A 22,437-nucleotide genomic window follows, 5' to 3' on the forward strand; every position below is an offset into this window, starting at 1 on the left:
CAATACAACCTTCAGAGCTCCTGGTTGTGGCTGCACTGAACAGTATTGATCCACCTGACTGTACTGTCTTCTGTCATGACTGCATTCCTCTTCACTCCTCCCCATCCTTCACTATGTAGCCATGGTCAGGCTGCTCATCACCTTGCAGTCCTTCTCCTCATTCGCACAGGTAACCAGCACCTTGTACCTGTTGGTCAAAGTCAAGGTCTGAGGCTCCTCCATCACTACATGCTGAATCTTTTGCAGTTTAACTTAAATTAAGGGCTGCGACTGCTCCTGGAACAAAGTGGCCAGGTAACCTTGCAATGCTTGCAAAACAGATTCCAGCTCAGCAGCTCTGGGCAAAGTTGCTCACGGTGCAGACATTTATCACAGACATGGTTGTCCTGAACTGCAATGCAGATTTCCACACATTGCACACTGTCTTGCTTTGTTTGTCTAATTTTATTTATTAGTCAATTCATTCATAGAATCATAGTCTCTGCGGTACGGAGACAGGCCCTTCGGCCCAAACTGGTCCATGCTGACCAAAATGCCCATCTATACTAACCCCATTTGCCTGTATTTGGCCCATATCCCTCTAAACCTCTATCCATGTATCTGTCCAAATGCCTTTTAAATATTGTCAATGTCCCCGCCTCAATCATTTCCTCCGGCAGCTCATTCCACATTCGTACCACCGTCTATGTAAAACAGTTGCTCCTCAGGTTCCCATTAATTCTTTCCCTTCTTAACTTAAAACCTATGCCCTCTAGTTCTCGATTCCCCAACGCTGGCAAAAAGACTGAGTGCATTCACTCTATCCATGCCTCTCATGATGTTATACACCTCTTCAATATCACCCCTCAGTCTCCTACACTCCAAAGAAAAAAGTCCTCGCCTGTCCAATCACTCCCTATAACTCAGTCCCTTGGGTCCTGGCAACATCCTTGTAAATCTCTTTTGCACTCTCTCCAGTTTAATAACATATTTCCTATAGCAGGGCGACCAAAACTGAACACAATACTCCAGGTGCGGCCTCACCAACATCCTGTACAACTGCAACATAACTTCTCAACTTCTGTACTCAATGCCCTGACTGATGAAGGCCAGCAGGCCAAAAGCCTTCTTCACTGCCCTATCTGCCTTTGACTCCACCTTTAGAAAACCGTGCACCTGAACTCCAAGGTCCCTCTGTTCCACGATACTCCCTAAAGTCCTACCATTCAGCATGGAAGTCCTCCCTTGATTTGACTTTCCAAAATGCAATACCTCCCATTCATCTGTATTGAACTCCATTTGCCATTTCTTGGCCCAGTTCCCCAGCTGATTAAGATCCTGCTGCAATTTTCGTCACTGTCTACAATACCACCTATTTAAGTGTCATCTGCAAACTTACTGATCATGCCTTGTACATTCTCATCCAAATCGTTGATATAGGTAACAAACAGTAATGGGCCCAACTCTGACCCCTGAGGCACACCATTAACCACAGGCCTCCAGTCCGGCAAGCATCCTTCCACCATTACCCTCTGCTTCCTACCATCAAGCCAATTGTATATCCAATTTGCCAGCTCTCCTGGATTCCATGTGATCTAACCTTCCAGAGCAGCCTATCATGTGGAACTTTATCAAAGGCCTTACTGAAGTCCATATAGACTACGTCTACCACCCTGCCCTCATCAACCTTCCTGGTCACTTCATCAAAGAACTCTAACAAATTTGTAAGGCATGATCTCCCATGTACAAAGCTGTGCTGATTACTCCTAATCAAATCCTGTCTTTCCAACTGCCTGCATATCTTATCCCTCAGAATCCTCTCTAGTAACTTACCCACCATAGATGTTAGGCTTACTGCTCTATGATTCCCAGGTTTCTCTTTGTAGCCCTTCTTAAATAAGGACACAACATTTGCTACCCTCCAGTCTTCTGGTAGCTCACCCGTGGCTAATGATGGCTTAGTTAGCTAAAGTAACAGCAAGTTCCTAGCTTGTAGACAAAAGATGGCACAGCAGCTTCTGGAGGTTGGAAAACTAGAATAAAAAGTGGCACCAGCCAGCATGCTGTTGCTCTTCCCTTATCCCCTCATACTGAATTCCTGACTCACAAAGCACCAATCCTGGATCACTCTCTGCTTCCCCACACACGGGGTCTGGGCTGCGGCAGATTGCAGAGTTGGGGTTCCCAGGGGCAGAGCGTTGGAATCCTCAGGATAGAATGCAGGGTTTGGGGTGTCAGAGTGTTGGAGTCTCCTTAACTGACTTTTGAGCATCTCCAGTTTGCATCGCTCCACATTTGGTGGCCATGCCTACAGCTTCCTGGCCCTAAGTTCAAAATGCCCTTGTTAAACCCCTCTGCCTCATTCTCTTTAAGACACGCTGTAAAACCCACTTCTTTGACCAAACTTTTGTTCAGCTGAAATAACGTGGGTTGATATCTAATTTGGCTTTTACAGCACTCTGTGAAACACCTGGAGATGTTTTATTACATTAGAGGTGCTATATAAATACAAGTTGTTGTTAAAACCTTGAACCTATAACAACTGTACATCGTCATTGAGCTCAACCATTCAGTGCGGGGATGGGGAGGGAAGGCAGTAGATGAAAGGGGAACTTTAACGAGGTTATGGAGAGGCTTTGAGTTGTGTCAGAATCCAGTATACAGCTTCCTTGGCTGAGAAGAGAGGGGAAGTATGTTTGATGCTTAGAGTCATCAGTGGAGGGTTGTGAGGTGGTTACAGTGCACCCGTTTGCTGTTCTAGAGTGGTAGAGGCTTGGGCCTGTTCCCCAGCTGGGGCCTCAGAGCGTTGGTGCCTGTGGCTGGGTGTGTGCTGTAGGCAGCTGCTGGCTGCTCAGATATTCTGGGCTGGACTGTGTAAAAACAGCAAGCACCCTGTGCTGGCCATGTTGTGAGCTCTTGACAGCAGGGTGGGGGTTTAACTTCAGACAGGGACAGAGAGACATCGAGAGAGGGAGGTGAACACAGAAAGGGAAGTAGACACGCACACACTCCAGTTGCTGGGGTAATGAGGTAAGTGTGTACCTTGTGTTAGCCTTTCTGTGTGTGTGTGTGCGCGTGCCTGTGCTCATGTCTGCCTGTGAGTGTGTCTGTGCGCCTCTGTGTGTGTCGGTCTGTGTCTCTGTCTGTCAGTGTGTACCTCTGTGTCTCTATGTCTGTGTCTGCCTGCACCTGTAAGTGTGTGTCTCTGGGTCTATATCTATCCATGTCCTTGCGCGTGTCTGTCGGTCAGCCTGTGAGTTGATCTACCTGTGTGTCAGTTTGACTTTTTAAAAATCTGTCATGGGACATTAGGCATCACTGGCTAGACCAGCATTTATTGCCCATCTTGAATTGTCCTTTAGGTTGGTGGTGAGCTGCCTTCTTGAGCTGCTGTAGTCTGATGTGGTGTTGGTACACCCAAAGTTCTGTTAGCGAGGGAGTTGTAGGATTTTGACCAGCAACAGTGAAGGGACTGTGATATATTTCCAAGTCAAGGTGGTGAGTGACTTGGAGGGGAACTTGCAGTTGGTGGTGTTCACCTGGATCTGCTGCCCTTGCCCTTATCAATGGCAGAGGTCACGAGTTTGGCAAGTGCTGTTGAAGACGCCTTGGTGAGTTCTTGCAGTTTACCACCATTCCCAGCTAGATGTGGCAAGACTGCAGAGTTTCGATCTGATCCATTGGTTGGGGAATTGCTCAGCTCTGCCTATCAATTGCTGCTTATGCTGTTTGGCACCCAAGTGGTATTGTAGCTTCACTAGGTTGACACCTCATTTTTAGGTATGCCTGATTTGATTTTGATTTGAATTGATTTATTATTGTCACATGTATTAAGATATAATGAAAGTATTGTTTCTTGTGTGCTATAGAGATCAAGCATACCGTTCACAGAGACGGAAATGAGAGAGTGCAGAATGTAGTGTCACAGTCATAGCTAGGGTGTAGAGAAAGATCAACTGAATGCAAGGTAGGTCCATTCAAAAGTCTGATGGCAGCAGGGAAGAAGCTGTTCTTCAGTCGGTTGGTGTGTGACCTGAGACTTTTGTATCTTTTTCCTGACAGAAGGTGGAAGGGAGAATGTCTGGGGTGCGTGGGGTCCTTAATTATGCTGGCTGCTTTGCCAAGGCAGCGGAAAGTGTAGACAGTCAATGGATGGGAGGCTGGTTTGCATGATGGATTGGGCTACTTTCGTGACCTTTTGTAGTTTCTTGCGGTCTTGGCCTGATGTTGGTCCTGACAGGCCCTCCTGCACTCTTCAAAGAACAGAAACAGAGTTTCAAGAGTAGGTACCGTGTACCTGGTAGAAACTGGTGTATCTGGTAGTACCTGGCCAGGTACACGGTGGCCTAAACCGGGATGTTGGATTTATGTCACATTATCAGTAACCCCACAGCTTGCCTCCTGGGCTGTCCTGTCTGGAGACAATACACATCTCTTTAACCTGTACATTGTCTGTATCTTTAAGATCTGGTTGGCTGTAGGGATTCGCATTCTAATCAGTATTCTGTAACTTGATTTTGTGTCTCTGTGCCCTGTTTGAGAGCACACTTCCACTCCATCTGATGAAGGAGCAGCGCTCCGAAAGCTAATGGATTTGCTACCAAATAAACCTGTTGGACTTTAACCTGGTGTTGTTAAAACTCTTACTGTGTTCACCCCAGTCCAAAGCCGGCATCTCCACATCATGATAGCCTGCAGAAGGCAGAGAGTGGCTGTAGATGGGTCTTTTTCTGAATGGAGGTCGGTCACCAGTGGAGTGCCCCAGGGATCTGTTCTGGGACCCTTGCTGTTTGTCATTTTCATAAATTACCTGGATGAGGAAGTGGAGGGGTGGGTTGGTAAGTTTGCCGACGACACGAAGGTTGGTGGTGTTGTGGATAGGTTGGAGGGATGTCAGAAGCTGCAGCGTGACATAGATAGGATGCAAGACTGGGCGGAGAAGTGGCAGATGGACCTCAACCCGGATTACTGTGTAGTGGTCCATTTTGGCAGGTCAAATGGGGTGAAGGAGTATAATATCAAGGGTAAGACTCTTAGCAGTGTAGAGGATCAGAAGGACCTTGGGGTCCGGGTCCATAGGACTCTTAAATCGGCCTCGCATGTAGAGGAGGTGGTTAAGAAGGCGTATGGTGTGCTGGCCTTCATCAATTGAGGGATTGAGTTTAGGAGTCGGGAGATAATGATGCAGCTTTATAAGACCCTAGTCAGACCCCACTTGGAGTACTGTGCTCAGTTCTGGTCGCCTCATTACAGGAGGGATGTGGAAATGATTGAAAGGGTGCAGAGAAGATTTACAAGGATGTTGCCTGGATTGGTTGGCATGCCTTATGAGGATAGGCTGAGGGAGCTTGGTCTTTTCTCCATGGAGAGACGAAGGATGAGAGGTAACCTGATAGAGGTGTACAAGATGTTGAGAGGTATAGATCGGGTGGATTCTCGGAGGCTTTTTCCCAGGGCGGAAATGGCTGCTACGAGAGGACACAGGTTTAAGGTGCTGGGGAGTAGGTACAGAGGAGATGTCGGGGGTAAGTTTTTCACTCAGAGGGTGGTGGGTGAGTGGAATTGGCTGCCGTCAGTGGTGGTGGAGGCAAACTCGATAGGGTCTTTTAAGAGACTTCTGGATGAGTACATGGGACTTAATAGGATTGAGGGTTACAGGTAAGCCTATATATATGCCTAGGTAGGTAGGGACATGACTGGTGCAACTTGTAGGCCGAAGGGCCTGTTTGTGCTGTATTTTTTCTATGTTCTATGTCCTAATTAAGATGAGGAGAAACCAGAGCAGATGCTGTCAGACCTGTTGAGTTGCTGCAGCATTTTCTGTTTTTGTTTCAGATTCCAGCATCCACAGTATTTTGCCTTTATACCAATGCATCCATTATTTCCTGGGCCACTTCCTTAAGGGATTTATTGGCTTTCAATCCCATCAGTTTCTGCAACACCATTTCTCAGCACATACTGACTTCCTTCAGTTCCTCCCTCTCACTAAGCCCTGTGTTCCCAACATTTCTGGTATGTTATTTGTGTCCTCCTTTGTGAAGACAGATTCAAAGTATGTATTCAGTTGATCGGCTATTTCTTTGTTCCCCATTAAAAATTCCCCTGTTTCTGACTGTAAGGGACCTACATTTGTCTTCACCAATCTTTTTCCCTTCACCTAGCTGATAGGAGTGGTGATATCTTTCCTCGTAGGATGCTGAGTGACTTGAAGGGAAACCTCCTGGTGGTGGTATTCCCAGGAATCTGCTGCTGTTGCTCTTGGTGGTAATGGTCGTGGGTTTGGAAGGTGCTGCCCAAGGAACCTTGGTGAGTTCCTGCAGTGCATCTTGCAGATAGAACATAGAACATTACAGTGCAGTACAGGCCCTTCGGCCCTCGATGTTGCGCCGACCAATGGTACACACTAGCGTGCTGTTTGTCCTCTATAGCGTCAAGTTTCTTAAGTGTTATTTGAGCTGCACTTATCCAGGCAGGTGGAGAGTATTCCATCACACTTGCCTAGTAGAAGATGGACAGGTTTGGGGAGTCAGGAGGTGAGTTACTCACCACAGGATTCCGAGCCTTTGACCTGCTCTGGTAACCACAATATTTGTTGGCGAGTCCAATTCATTTTCTGGTCAATGGTAACCCCCAGGATGTTGATAGTGGGGGGGGTTCAGCGATGGTAATGCCACTGAATGTCAAAGTTTAAAGTTTATTTATTCGTGTCACAAGTAGGCTTACATTAACAATGCAATGAAGTTACCGTGAAAATTCCCGCGCCCGAGTCCCCCCACGCCCGTGTCGCCCCACGCCCGCGTCGCCCCACGCCCGCGTCGCCCCGTGCCCGCGTCACCCCGTGCCCGCGTCGCCCCGTGCCCGCGTCGCCTGCGTGCCCTGCGCCCGCGTGCCCGCGTGCGCCCCCGCGCGCCCGTGCGCCCCCGCTTGCCCCCGCCCCCGCGTGCCCCTGCATGCCAGCGCCCCCCCACGCCCGCGCGCCCCCCCGTCCCCCTCACCCCCCGTCCCAGCGTGTGTCCCCCCCGTTTCCCCCCGCCCGCGTCTCCCCCCCTCCTGCCGCGCCGCCGCGCCCCCGCGTCCAGCCGCCCCCGCGTCCCGCCGCGTGCGCCCGTCCTCGCTGTGCCCGCGGCACCTCTGCCCCGCGGCGCCCGCGTCCGTCCCTGTGTGCGTGTCTCTCTATCTCTGGTGGTGCTGTGATTCCAGCCTCCGATTAGCTGTAGTCCAGTTTGACTTTGCTGTCTCCTGTACTGTTTAACGTGCTGGTGAAAATGGCTACTGTTAGGGTCGACCTTGAAAATGCATCTGTGCATGATTGAATGAACCTCTGAATTCCACAGTAGCAGTTGGCATTGCACCAGCGAGTGACACGCACAATCCCTTTCGCAATTGGCTTTGTACATTATACCGAAACCCCAGCATTAACAATGTCACCTTCTCCATAAAAACACATCTCTCACTGGGTTACAACTTCCACCCCCACTGATTTTCATTCGGCATAGGGTCCAGACGCAGACTCTCAAACAGTAACTAGTGGAGTGCCACAGGGTTTGGTACTGGGGCCACTACTATTTGCCATCTATATCCATGACTTGGATGAAGGGACAGAGGATATTGTAGCCAAATTTGCTGACGAAACAAAGATAGGTACAAAAGTACGTTGTGAAGAAGGTGTCTAATCAAATTCGTTACAATACCATGGAGGAGGAATTCCTGGAGTTTGTACGGGATGGTTTCCTGGACCAATATGTTGAGGAACCACCTCGAGAGCAGGCAATTCTAGACTGGGTATTGTGTAATGAGAAAGGAATCATTGCCAATCTGGTTGTGCGAGACCCCATGATAGAATTTTTCATTAGGATGTAGAGTGATGTAGTTGATTCTGAGACTCGGGTTCTGAATCTTAATAAAGGAAACTAGGATGATATGAGGTGTGAGTTGGTTATGATAGATTAGGAAACATTACTTAAAGGGGTGATGGTGGATAGACAATGGCAAACATTTAACGAGCGCAATGGGTGAACTGCAACAATTGTTTATTCCTGTCTGGCACAAAAGCAAAACTGGAGAGGTGGCCAAACCATGGCTTACAAGGCAAATTAGAGACAGTATTAGATCCAAGGGAGAGGCATACAAATTGGCCAAGAATAACAGCAGACCTGAGGATTGGGAGCAGTTTAGAATTCAGGAAAGGAGGACCAAGGGATTGATTAAGAAGGGGGAAAAGAAAGTACGAGAATAATCTTGCAGGGAACATAAAAACTGATTATAAAAGTTTCTATAGATATGTGAGGAGGAACAGACTGGTGAAGACAAATGTAGGTCCTTTACAGTCAAGGGAATTTATAATGAGGTACCAAGAAATGGCTGACCAACTGAATACATACTTTGGTTTTGTCTTCACAAAGGAGGACACAATTAAGATACCAGAAATGTTGGGGAACCCAGGGCTTAGTGAGAGGGAGGAACTGAAGGAGATTAGTATTAGTAGAGAAATGGTGTTGGGGAAACTGATGGGATTGAAGGCCGATAAATCTCCAGGGCCTGATAATCTATATCCCAGAGTTCTTAAGGAAGTGGTCCAAGAAATAGTGGATGCATTGGTGTTCATCTTCCAAAATTTTATAGACTTTGGAACAACTCCTACAGATCGGAGGATAGCTAATGTAACCCCACTATTTAAAAAGTGAGGTAGGGAGAAAACAGGGAATTATAGACCAGTCAGCCTGACGTCGGTAGTGGGGAAAATTCTAGAATCCATTATCAAAGATTTTGTAGCAAAATAGTGGCAGCATTGGACAGAATCAGCATGGATTTATGAAAGGGAAATCATGCTTGACAAATCTACTGGAATTCTTTGAGGATGTAACAAGTAGAGTTGATGAGGGGGAGCCAGTGGATGTGGTTTATTTCGACTTTCAGCAGGCTTTTGACAAGGTTCCACAAAAGAGATTAGCATGTAAAATTAAAGCGCATGGGACAGGGGATAGTGTATTGAGATGGATAGAAAACTGCTTGGCAGACAGGAAAGAGAGTAGGAATAAATGGGTCTTTTTCCAAATGGCAGGTAGTAATTAGTGGGGTACCACAAGGATCAGTGCTGGGACTCCAGCTATTCACTACATATGTTAATGATTTTAGATGAGGGAATTTGGAGGTGACACAAAGCTGGGTGGGAGGCTGAGCTGTGAAAAGGATGCAGAGATGCTTCAGTGTGATTTGGACAGTCTGAGTGAGTGGGCAATTGACTGGCAGATGCAGTATAATGTGGATAAATGTGAGGTTATCCACTTCAGTAGCAAAAACGGGAAGGCAGATTACTATCTGAATAGCCATAAATTATGAGAGGGAGATGTGCAATGAGGCCTGGTGTCCTCGTACACTAGTCATAGCGTCATAGAGGTTTATAGCATGGCAACAGGCCCTTTGGCCCAACTTGTCCATGCTGCCCAGTTTTTACCACTAAGCTTGGCCCAAATCCCTCTATACCCATCTTACCCATGTAACTGTCTAAATGCTTTTTAAAAGACAAAATTTACCCACCTCTACTACTACCTCTGGCAGCTTGTTCCAGACACTCACCACCCTCTATGTGAAAAAATTGCCCCTCTTTTTGTGTCTCTCTCCTCTCACCTTAAACCTATGATTTGATTTGATTTATTATTGTCACATGTATTAGTATACAGTGAAAAGTATTGTTTCTTGCGCGTTATACAGACAAAGCATACCGTTCATAGAGAAGGAAACAAGGGAGTGCAAAATACAGTCATAGCTAGGGTGTAGAGAAAGATCAACGTAAAGCAAAATAAGTCCATTCAAAAGTCTGAAGCCCTCTAGCTTTAGACTCCCCTACCTTTAGGAAAAGATGTTGACTATCTAGCTGATCTATGCCCCTTATTATTTTATAGACCTCTATAAGATCACCCTTAAGCCTCCTACGCTCCAGGGAAAAAAGTCCCAGTCTATCCAGCCTTTCCTTGTAACTCAAACCATCAAGTCCCTGAAGGTAAGCATGCAGATGTAGCAGACAGTAAAAAAGGCAAATAGTATGTTGGCCTACTGAACTTTAGTTAGGCACATTTGGAATACTGCATACAGTTCTGGTCGCCATACTACCGGAAGAATGTGGAGGCTTTGGAGAGGGTACAGAAAAGGTTTACTAGGATATTGCCTGGTTTGGAAGGTATTAGCTATGAGGAGAGATTGAACAAACTTGGTATGTTTTCACTTGAATGTCAGAGGCTTAGGGGGCGAACTGATTGATGTTTACAAAATTATGAGAGGTATGGATAGAATGGATAGTTAGAGTCTTTTTCCCAGGGTAGAAATGTCAATTACTAAGGGATATAGGTTTAAGGTTAAAGAAGGAAAGTTTAAAGGAGATGTGAGAGGCAAGTTCTTTTTTACACAGACAGTGGTAAGTGCCTGGAATACGCTGCCAGAGGAAGTGGTAGAAGCAGATACAAAGTCATCTTGACAGATACATGAATAGGCAGGGAATAGAGGGATATGGACCATATAGAGGCAAAAGGTCTTGAGGAAGGTGTCATGTGTTGGCGCAGGCTTGTTGGGCTGAAGGACCTGTTCCTGTGCTGTACTGATTTTTGTACCTTTGTTGTTCTTCGTTCATTGCAAGAGGATTCGAGTACAGGAGCAGGGATGTCTTGCTGCAATTATACAGGGCCTTTGTTATAATCCAGGTCAGAAACTCCAAGGTATTTTATGAAGTCAGCCTAGACCGTAAGTTTTGCACTTTGAATTGGCTAGGGTATGTGGGAGTCTTTTAAGGAACAGTTGATAGGACTGCAGGACAGGCATGTGCCTGTAAAGAGGAAGGATAGGAAAGGTAGGATTCGAGAGCCGTGGATAACCAGTGAAATTGTGGGTCTAATCAAAAAGAAAAAAGAGGCATACATGAGGTCCAGGCAGCTAAAAGCAGATGGAGCACTGGAGGAATACAGAGAAAGTAGAAAATAACTCAAACAGGGAGTTAGAAGGGCAAAAAGGGGTCACGAAATGTCCTTGGCAGACAGGATTAAGGAGAATCCTAAGGCATTTTATACATACGTTAGTACAAAAGGGTTGTTAGGGAAAGAATCGGACCTCTCGGGGACAAAGGAGGGGAATTATGCTTAGAACCAAAGGAAGTAGGTGAGATCCTAAGCGAATACTTTGCATCAGTATTCACAAAGGAGAGGGACATGTTGACTGGTAGTGTCTCAGAGAGATGTGTTGACCCGTTAGAAAAAATCTCAATTACAAGGGAGGAAGTGTTAGGTTTTTTAGGAAACATTAAGACAGACAAATCTCCAGGGCCGGATGGCATCTATCCTAGACTCCTCAGGGAGGCAAGAGATGAAATTGCTGGGCCTCTAACAGAAATCTTTGTCTCTTCGCTGGACACAGGTGAGGTCCCCGAGGATTGGAGGATAGCAAATGTGGTCCCGTTATTTAAGAAGGGTAGCAAGGATAACCCGGGTAATTATAGGCCGGTGAGCTTGACGTCCGTGGTAGGGAAATTGTTGAAGATTCTTAGAGATAGGATATATGCGCATTTGGAACTGAATAATCTCATTAGTGATAGACAGCATGGTTTTGTACGAGGGAGGCCATGCCTCACAAATTTGGTTGAGTTTTTTGAGGAGGTGACAAAAACGATTGACGAGGGAAGGGCCGTGGATGTCGTCTATATGGATTTTAGTAAAGCGTTTGACAAGGCCCCTCATGGCAGGCTGGTGCAAAAGGTTAAATCTCACGGGATAAAAGGTGAGCTAGCTGGATGGGTGGAGAACTGGCTTAGCCATAGAAGACAGAGGGTAGCAGTGGAGGGGTCTTTTTCCGGTTGGAGGTCTGTGACTAGTGGTGTTCCGCAGGGCTCTGTACTGGGACCTCTGCTGTTTGTGATATATGTAAATGATTTGGAGGAAGATGTAGCTGGTGTGATCAGTAAGTTTGCGGACGACATGAAGATTGCTGGAGTTGTGGATAGTGATGAACATTGTCAGAGAATACAGCAGGATATAGATAGGCTGGAACATTGGGTGGAGAAATGGCAGATGGAATTTAATCCAGATAAATGTGAAGTGATGCATTTCGGTAGATCTAATGTAAGGGGGAGCTATACAATAAATGGCAGAACCATCAGGAGTATAGACACACAGAGGGACCTGGGTGTACAAGTCCACAGATCCTTAAAGGTGGCAGCACAGGTGGAGAGGGTGGTGAAGAAGGCATATGGCATGCTTGTCTTTATTGGACGGGGCATAGAATCTAAAAGTTGGCATATGTTGTTGCGGCTGTATAGAACGTTGGTTAGGCCACATTTGGAATACTACGTCCAGTTCTGGTCGCCACACTACCAGAAGGATGTGGAGGCTTTGGAGAGAGTACAGAAAAGGTTTACCAGGATGTTGCCTGGTATGGAGGGTCTCAGCTATGAGGATAGATTGGGTAAACTGGGGATGTTCTCCCTGGAAAGACGGAGGAGAGGGGCGACCTAGTAGAGGTGTATAAAATTATGAAGGGCATAAATAGGGTGAACAGTGGGAAGCTTTTTCCCAGGTCGGAGGTGACGAACACAAGGGGTCACAGGTTCAAGGTGAGGGGGGGGCAAGGTTCAACACAGATGTCAGGGGGACGTATTTTACACAGAGGGTGGTGGGGGCCTGGAATGCACTCCCAAGCAAGGTGATTGAGGCGGACACGCTGGGATCGTTTAAGACTTATCTAGATAGCCACATGAACAGACTGGGAATAGAGGGATACAAAAGAATGGTCTAGTTGGGCACATGAGCGGCGCAGGCTTGGAGGGCCGAAGGGCCTGTTCCTGTGCTGTAGTGTGCTTTGTTCTTGGTAAGCATGAGACGTTCCACTCCAGGTATGATTCAAATGACCCCTTGGGAGATTTTATCAAACAAAGTTTATTTAAGAATACAATTAACATATAGAAATAAAATTAGCAATAACTTTCACCAATTACAAATAAGAATCATCGAACGATACAACGCAAAAGAGGCCCTTCGACCCATTGAGTCCGCTCTGACACATTAGAAACATCTAAACTCCCATCTAATCCCATTTACCAGCTCTTGGCCCATCGCCTTGAATGTTACCATGTGCCAAGTGCTCATCCAGGTACTTTTTAAAAGATGTGAGGCAACCTGCTTCTCCCACCCTCCCAGGCAGTGCATTCCAGACTCTCACCACGCTTTGGGTAAAAAGGTTTTTCCTCACATCCCCGCCCTAAACTTTCTGCCCCTCACCTTGAACCGATGTCTACTTGTGACTGACCCTTCAACTAAGGGGAATAGCTGCCCCTTATCCATTCTGTCCATGACTCTCATAATCTTGTGAGGCTCACTGGCCTGTAGTGAGAGAGTAGGGCCTCTTAAGGATCAACAAGGTCATCTATGTGCGGATCCACAAGAGATGGGTGAGATCCTAAATGAATATTTCTCATCAGCATTTACTGTTGAGAAAAGCATGGATGTTAGGGAACTTGGGGAAATAAATAGTGATGTCTTGAGGAGTGTACATATTACAGAGAAGGAGGTGCTGGAAGTCTTAAAGTGCATCAAGGTAGATAAATCCCCGGGACTTGATGAAGTATATCCCAGCATGTTGTGGGAGGCTAGGGAGGAAATTGCGGGTACCCTAGCCAAGATATTTGAATCATCGATAGTCACGGGTGAGGTGCCTGAAGAGTGGAGAGTGGCAAATGTTGTGCCTTTGTTTAAAAAGGGCTGCAGGGAAAAGCCTGGGAACTACAGGCCAGTGAGCCTCACATCTGTGGGGGTAAATTGTTGGAAAGTATTTTGAGAGACAGGATCTACAGGTATTTAGAGATGCAAGGACTGATTAGGGACAGTCAGCATGGCTTTGTGAGTAGAAAATCATGTGTCTCAAATTTAATTGAGTTTTTTGAAGGGGTAACCTTCAAAGGGGTAGATGAGGGCAGTGCAGTTGATGTTGTCTACATGGACTTTAGCAAGGCCTTTGACAAGGTACCGCATGGTAGGTTATTGCATAAAGTTAAATCTCACAGGATCCAGGATGAGGTATCTAAATGGATACAAAATTGGCTACTTGACAAAAGCCAGAGGATGGTTGTAGAGTTGTTTTTCAAACTGGAGGCCGGTGACCAGTGGTGTGCCTCAGGGATCAGTGTTGGGCCCACTGTTATTTGTCATTTATATTAATGATTTGGATGAGAACATAGGGGGCATGGTTAGTAAGTTTGCAGATGATACCAAGATTGGTGGCATAGTGGACAGTGAAGAAAGTTATCTCCAATTGTCATGGGATCTTGATCAATTGGGCCAATGGGCTGACGAATGGCAGATGGAGTTTAATTTCGACAAATGCGAGGTGATGCAATTTGGTAGATTGAATCAGGGCAGGACTTAGTCAGTTAATGGTAGGGCGTTGGGGAAAGTTACAGAACAAAGAGATTTAGGGGTACATGTTCATAGCTCCTTGAAAGTGGAGTCTCAGGTGGAGAGAGTGGTGAAGAAGGCATTCAGCATGCTTGGTTTCATCGGTCAGAACATTGAATACAGGAGTTGGGACGTCTTGTTGAAGTTGTACAAGACATTGGTAAGGCCACACTTGGAATACTGTGTGCAATTCTGGTCATCCTATTATAGAAAGGATGATATTAAACTAGAAAGAGTGCAGAAAAGATTTACTAGGATGCTACCGGGACTTGATGGATTGAGTTATAAGGAGAGGCTGAATAGACTGGGACTTTTTTCTCTGGAGCGTAGGAGGCTGAGGGGTGATCTTATAGAGGTCTATAAAATAATGAGGGGCATAGACAAGGTAGATAGTCAATATCTTTTCCCAAAGGTAGGCGAGTCTAAAACTAGAGGGCATAGGTTTAAGGTGAGAGGGGAGAGATACAAAAGAGTCCAGAGGGGCAATTTTTTCACACAGAGGGTGGTGAGTGTCTGGAACAAGCTGCCAGAGGTAGTAGTAGAGTACAATTTTATCTTTTAAAAAGCATTTAGATAGTTACATGGGCACGATGGGTATAGAGGGATATGGGCCAAATGTGGGCAATTGGGATTAGCTTAGGGGTTTTAAAAGAAAAAGGGCAGCATGGACAAGTTGGGCCGAAGGGCCTGTTTCCATGCTGTAAACCTCTATGACTCTTGAACACCTCTATCACCCTCAGTCTTACCTGCTCCAACGAAAACAACCTAAGTCTACGCAACTTCTTTTCATAACTTCAATTTTCCATCCCAGGCAGCATCCTGGTGAATCTCTTCTGCACCCCCTCCAGTGCAATCACATCCTTGCAGTAGTGTGGCAACCAGAATTGTACACAATACTCCAAATGCGGTCTAACCAAGGTCTTATACAATTGCAACGTGATTTTCCAATTCCAATACTCAACGCCCCAACCGATGAAGGCCAGCATGCTATACGCCTTCTTGACCACCTTGTCCATCTGAGTTGCCACCTTAGGGGAACTGTGGATCTGCACACCTAGATCCCTCTGTATGCTAATATTTCTAAGGGCTCTACCATTTACTGTATACTCTCCTTCTGCAGTAGACCTTCCAAATTGCATCACTTCACACTTGCCTGGGTTAAATTCCATCTGCCATCTTTTGGCCCAGGTCTCCAGCCGATTTATAACCTGCTGCATCCTCTGACAATCCTCTTCACTATCCGCTACTCTCCCAATTTTCGTATCATTTGCAAATTTACTAATCAGGCCACCTCTATTTTCCTCCAAATCATTTATATATATTCCAACCAACAGTAGCCCCAGCACTGATTCTTGTGGAACACTGCTTGTCACAGACCTCCAGTTAGAAAAGTACCCTTCCACTGCTACTCTCTGCTTTCTATGCCCAAGCCAGTTTTGTATCCATCTTACCAGCTCACCTCGGATCCCATATGACTTCACCTTCTGTATCAGCCTGCCATGAGGAACCTTATCGAAGGCTTTACTAAAGTCCATGTATACAACACCCACTGCCCTTCCCTGGTCAATTTTTCTTGTCACTTCCACAAAGATCTCAATCAAGTTTGTGAGACATGACCCCCCCCCCTCACAAAACCATGCTGCCTATCGCTAATAAACCTATTCTCTTCCAGATGTGAGTAAATACTGCCTACCCTAAGAATCTTCTCCAATAATTCCCCCACCACTGATGTAAGACTCAGGCTGTAATTTCCCAGATTGTCTTTTCTGCCCTTAAACAGAGGTCAATGTTAGCTATTGTCCAATCCTCTGGTACCTTGCCCATGGCGAAAGAGGATGCAAAGAATTTGGTCAAACACTCAGCAATTTCTTCCCTCACTTCTCTCAATAGTGTGGGGTAGACACTATCTGTCTCTAGGACCTCCGGTATCTCCTCCCTTTTTATCTTAACATGTCCTAGAATGTCAACATCCTCCTTTCTACTCTCACCATCCACCACATCCTTCTCCTTTGTGAATACTGATGCATAGTACTCGTTAAGGACCTCGCCCACCTCATCTGGCTCTACACACAAATTCCCTCCACTGTCCTTAAGTGGACCCACCTTTTGCTTAGCTACCCTCTTCCTCCTCATATACTCATAAAAAGCCTTGGGATTCTTTTTAATCCTGCCTGCCAAGGACATTTTGTGGCCCCTTTTTGCCCTCCTAAGTCCCTGTTTAAGCTCTTTCCTGTTATCTTTGTATTCCTCAAGAGCCTTATCCGTTTTCAATTTCCTGAAATTTATGTATGCCTCCTTTTTCACTAAGCTCACAATCTCTCGTCATTCAGGGTTCTCGAATTTTGCCATCTTTATCCTTCTTTTTTACAGGGACAACATACTTGTCCTGAATTGTTAACAACTGACTTTTAAAAGACTCCCACATATCGGATTCTAACTCGAGATAAAGGCTAATAGTCAACCAAAAAGTCTCGATGCAAGAGCGGTGCCGTATGCAATTCATCCCAAGGTTGAAGAAGAATTAGTACATCTTGTCAACACTGCCATGCTAAAGCTAGTTACAATGAGTGACCGGGCTACCCCCATCGTACCTGTGATGAAACCAGATGGCCAGTTCATATTTGTGGTGAGTTTAGAACAACTATGAATCCATTGTTTTGTGCTCATCAATATCTGCTTCCTTTTATTGAAGATTTATTTGCTGGGTTATCAGGTGGGTGAAATTCAGTAAGGTTGATCTTTCACAAGCATATTTACAGATGCATATAGCTGCTGAATCGCAACCATTGTTTACCATCATTACTCATAAAGGTCCTTTTCTTTATAAAAGATTGCCTTTTGGAATAACATCTGCTCTAGCCCTATTCCAAAGATCAATGTATCAGATTTTAAGTGGTCTCTCTGGTGTACAATATTACTTGGATGACATTCTAATTACAGGGTGCAATGAACAAGAGTATTGAATAATTTAGAAGCAACATTGGAACGTCTTCAAGCGCATGGTCTATGTATCAAGAAAGAAAAGTGTGACATTTTCCAGATATTGGTCCAGTAGCCATAGAGATAAACAGCATGGAAGCAGGCACCTTGGCCCAACTCGTCCATGCTAACCTGGTTTCCTAAACTGAACTAGTGACATTTGCCTGTATTTGGTCCATATCCCTCTGATTGCCACACTATTAGTAGGATGTGAAAGCTTTGGAGAGTGCAAAGAAAGTTCACCAGTATGTTGCCTGGTCTCGAGGCATTACATTGAGGAGAGGTTGAGTATATGAGGGAGATAAACCACAAGTTATTGTACATGTGGGGACACACGACATAGGGAGGATAGGGGAAGGGGATATTAGGCAGGGATTTATGGAGTTGGGGTGGAAACTAAAGGCCAAGACTGACAGAGTGGTTATCTCTGGACTCTTGCCTGTACCACGGGATAGTTTAGAGAGGAATAGGGAGAGGGAAGGTTTGAATTCATGGCTGAGGGGATGGTGCAGGAGGGAGGGGTTCAGGTACTTAAGCAATTGGGGCTCGTACTGGGGAAGGTGTGACCTCTATGAGAAGGATGGTCTACACCTTAATCAGAAGGGGACCAATATCCTGGGGGGTAAATTTGCTAAGGCCATGCAGGGAGGTTTAAACTGATTCGGGGGGGGGGAGGGATCCTGAGTAGTGGGGCTGAAAGTGAGGGATGCATGGATGGGGACTGCAATGCACGGCATTGCAGAGGTGGGGTGGAGCAGGGTTTGAAATGTGTATACTTCAATGCCAGGAGTATTCGCAATAAAGTGGGTGAACTTGCAGCGTGGATCAGTACCTGGGACTTCGATGTTGTGGCTATTTCAGAGACATGGATAGAGCAGGGGCAGGAATGGATGCTGCAGGTCCCGGGGTTCAAATGTTTTAGTCGAAGTAGGGAAGGAGGTAGAAGAGGGGGAGGGGTAGCATTATTGGTCAGAGATTGTATCACAGTGTCAGAGAGGAGGTTTGATGAGGACTTATCTGTTGAGGTAGTATGGGCGGAGATTAGAAATAGGAGAGGAGAGGTCACCCTGTTGGGAGTCTTTTATAGACCTCCTAAAAGTTCTAGAGAGGTTGAGGAAAGGATTGCGGAGTCAATCCTGCTTAGGAGTGAAAGTAATAGGGCAATTGTTATGGGGGATTTTAACTTGACTAATATTGACTGGAATTGTTATAGCTCTAGCTCGTTAGAGGGGTCAGTTTTTGTTCAAAGCGTGCAGGAAGGTTTTTTGACTCAGTATGTAGACAGGCCAACTAGAGGTGAGGCTATATTGGATCTGGTGCTGGGAAATGAGCCAGACCAGGTGCTAGACTTGGAAGTTGGTGTGCATTTTGGTGATAGTGACCACAATTCGGTTACGTTCACCTTAGTGATGGAAAGGGATAGGCATGAACCTCGGGCCAGTGGTTTTAGCTGGGGGAAGGGTAATTATGAGGCTATTAGGAGAGAATTAGGAAACATAGGTTGGACTAGGAGATTACAGGGACTGGGAACGTCCGACATGTGGAGTTTTTTCAAGGAGCAGCTACTGCGAGTCTGTGATAGGTATGTCCCTGTCAGGCAAGGAGGAATTGGTAGGGCTAGGGAACCGTGGTGCACCAAAAAAGTTTCTTTGTTGGTTAAAAAGAAAAAGGAGGCTTATGTTCGGATGAGACGTGAGCACTCGGGTAGTGCACTAGAAAGCTTTAGATTGGCTAAGAGGGAGTTGAAGAGCGAGCTTAGAAGGGCTAAAAGGGGACATGAGAAGACTTTGGCGGATAGGGTTAAAGAGAATCCTAAGGCGTTCTATAGGTATGTCAAGAACAGAAGGTTGGTTAGGGCAAGTTTAGGGCCAGTTATAGATGGCAGAGGGAAGTTATGTGTGGAACCGGAGGAGATTGGTGAAGCATTGAACCAATATTTCTCTTCGGTGTTCACGCAAGGGGACATGAATATAGCTGAGGAGGACACTGGGTTGCAAGGGAATAGAATAGACAGTATTACAGTTGATAAGGAGGATGTGCAGGATATTCTGGAGGGTCTGAAAATAGATAAATCCCCTGGTCCGGATGGGATTTATCCAAGGATTCTCTGGGAGGCAAGAGAAGTGATTGCAGAGCCTCTGGCTCTGATCTTCAGGTCGTCGTTGGCCTCTGGTATAGTACCAGAAGATTGGAGGTTAGCGAATGTTGTCCCATTGTTTAAGAAGGGGAACAGAGACTTCCCCGGGAATTATAGACCGGTGAGTCTCACTTCTGTTGTCGGCAAGATGTTGGAAAAAATTATAAGGGATAGGATTTATAGTTATTTGGAGAGTAATGAATTGATAGGTGATAGTCAGCATGGTTTTGTGGCAGGTAGGTCGTGCCTTACTAACCTTATTGAGTTTTTTGAGAAAGTGACCAAGGAGGTGGATGGGGGCAAGGCAGTGGACGTGGTATATATGGATTTTAGTAAGGCGTTTGATAAGGTTCACCATGGTAGGCTTCTGCAGAAAATGCAGATGTATGGGATTGGGGGTGATCTAGGAAATTGGATCAGGAATTGGCTAGCGGATAGGAAACAGAGGGTGGTGGTTGATAGTAAATATTCATCATGGAGTGCGGTTACAAGTGGTGTACCTCAGGGATCTGTTTTGGGGCCACTGCTGTTTGTAATATTTATTAATGATCTGGATGAGGGTATAGTTGGGTGGATTAGCAAATTTGCTGATGACACCAAAGTCGGTGGTGTGGTAGACAGTGAGGAAGGGTGTCGTAGTTTGCAGGAAGACTTAGACAGGTTGCAAAGTTGGGCCGAGAGGTGGCGGATGGAGTTTAATGCGGAGAAGTGTGAGGTAATTCACTTTGGTAGGAATAACAGATGTGTTGAGTATAGGGCTAACGGGAGGACTTTGAATAGTGTGGAGGAGCAGAGGGATCTAGGTGTATGTGTGCATAGATCCCTGAAAGTTGGGAATCAAGTAGATAAGGTTGTTAAGAAGGCATATGGTGTCTTGGCGTTTATTGGTAGGGGGATTGAATTTAGGAGTCGTAGCGTTATGTTGCAACTGTACACAACTCTGGTGCGGCCGCACTTGGAGTACTGTGTGCAGTTCTGGTCCCCACATTACAGGAAGGATGTGGAGGCTTTGGAGAGGGTGCAGAGGAGGTTTACCAGGATGTTGCCTGGTATGGAGGGGAGATCCTATGAGGAGAGGCTGAGGGATTTGGGATTGTTTTTGCTGGAAAGGCGGCGGCTAAGAGGGGATCTTATTGAAACATATAAGATGATTAGAGGTTTAGATAGGGTGGATAGTGATAGCCTTTTTCCTCTGATGGAGAAATCCAGCACGAGGGGGCATGGCTTTAAATTGAGGGGGGGTAGTTATAGAACCGATGTCAGGGGTAGGTTCTTTACCCAGAGGGTGGTGAGGGATTGGAATGCCCTGCCAGCATCAGTAGTAAATGCGCCTAGTTTGGGGGCGTTTAAGAGATCCGTAGATAGGTTCATGGACGAAAAGAAATTGGTTTAGGTTGGAGGGTCACAGTTTTTTTTTAACTGGTCGGTGCAACATCGTGGGCCGAAGGGCCTGTTCTGCGCTGTAATGTTCTATGTTCTAATTAATCTAGGATTGTTTTCACTGGAAAGACGGAGGCTGAGGGGAGATCTGATAGAGGTCTACAAAATTATGAGAGGCACAGACAGGGTGGATAGTCAGAAGCTTTTCCCAGGGTGGAAGTGTCAATTACAAGGGGGCACAGGTTCAAGGTGTGAGGGGGAAAGTTTAAGGGAGATGTGTGGGGGAAGTTTTTCATGCAGAGAGTGGTGGGTGCCTGGAACGCACTGCCAGAGGAGGTGGTGGAAGCAGGCACATTAGCAACATTTACCAGGCATCTGGATGTGTACATGAATAGGGAGGGAATAGAGGGATACGGACCGAGTAAGGGCAGAAGGTTTTTTTTTACTTTAGTGAGGGGTGACCTGATTGAGGTGTTCAAGATTATGAAGGGCATGGACAGCGTGTATAGAGAGCAGCTGTTCCCCTTAGTTGAAGGGTCACCTATGAGGGGACATAAGTTAAAAGTGAGGGTGGGAGGTTTAAAGGGGATTTGAGGAAAAACCTTTTTACTCAGAGGGTGGTGATGGTCTGGAATGCGCTGCCTGGGAAGGTGGTGGAGGCGGGATGCCTCACATCCTTTATAAAGTACCTGGATGAGTACTTGGCACGTCAACTAACAGAGAAAGAGATAATCAGCCATGGATATCTAAAGAAAACGCATACAAAGTGGCAAAAATTAGTGGGAAACTAGAAGATTGGGAAATCTTTAAAGGTCAACATAAAACCATGAAGAAAGCTATAAAGAAAAGCAAGATGGATTATGAGAGTAAACTAGCTCAGAATATAAAAACAGATAGCAAAAGTTTCTACAAATATATTAAACAAAAAAGAACGGCTAAAGTAAACATTGGTCCTTTAGAGGACGAGAAGGGGGATGTAATAACTGGAAATGAGAAAATGGCTGAGGCATTGAACAGGTATTTTGTGTCGGTCTTCACAGTGGAAGACACAAATAACAGACCAAAAATTGATGACAGGAAGGCTATGGCAGGTGAGGACCTGGAAACTATCATTATCACGAAAGAGGTAGTGTTGGGCAAGTTAATGGGGCTAAAGGTAGACAAGTCTCCTGGTCCTGATGGAATGCATCCCAGGGACTAAAAGAGATGGCGGGGGAAATAGCAAATGCACCAGTGGTAATTTACCAAAATTCACTGGACTCTGGGGTGGTTCCCGCAGATCGCAAAACAGCAAATGTGACACCACTGTTTAAAAAAGGAGGTAGACAAAAGACAGCTAACTATAGGCCAGTTAGCTTAACTTCTGTACCAGGGAAAATGCTTGAACCTATCATTAAGGAAGAAATAGCAAGACATCTGGATAGAAATTGTCCCATTGGTAAGACGCAGCATGGGTTCATGAAGCGAAGGTCATGTTTAACTAATTTGGTGGAATTCTTTGAGAACATTACATGTGCAGTGGACAATGGGAAC

At 45.8% G+C, this 22,437-nt stretch overlaps 1 protein-coding gene across 9 annotated transcripts in view; it reads left to right on the top strand.

Moving 5' to 3' along the window:
• Window positions 1-2,638: 2,638 nt before the first annotated feature.
• Window positions 2,639-22,437, top strand: part of ncoa1 (nuclear receptor coactivator 1) — a 109,312-nt gene continuing 89,513 nt past the window's right edge. For 5 of the 9 annotated variants that reach the window (XM_078229324.1, XM_078229327.1, XM_078229328.1 and 2 more), the window contains exons 1-2: window positions 2,639-3,009; window positions 16,779-17,034. The gene's annotated coding sequence lies outside the window, so the exon portion shown is untranslated. Of the gene's footprint in view, window positions 3,010-9,881; window positions 9,980-16,778; window positions 17,035-22,437 lie in introns of all 9 variants that reach the window. The other 4 variants (XM_078229326.1, XM_078229331.1, XM_078229332.1 and 1 more) reach the window with 2 other exon arrangements.

Source organism: Mustelus asterias, chromosome 15 (genome assembly GCF_964213995.1).
Source record: "Mustelus asterias chromosome 15, sMusAst1.hap1.1, whole genome shotgun sequence".
NCBI lineage: Eukaryota > Metazoa > Chordata > Chondrichthyes > Carcharhiniformes > Triakidae > Mustelus > Mustelus asterias.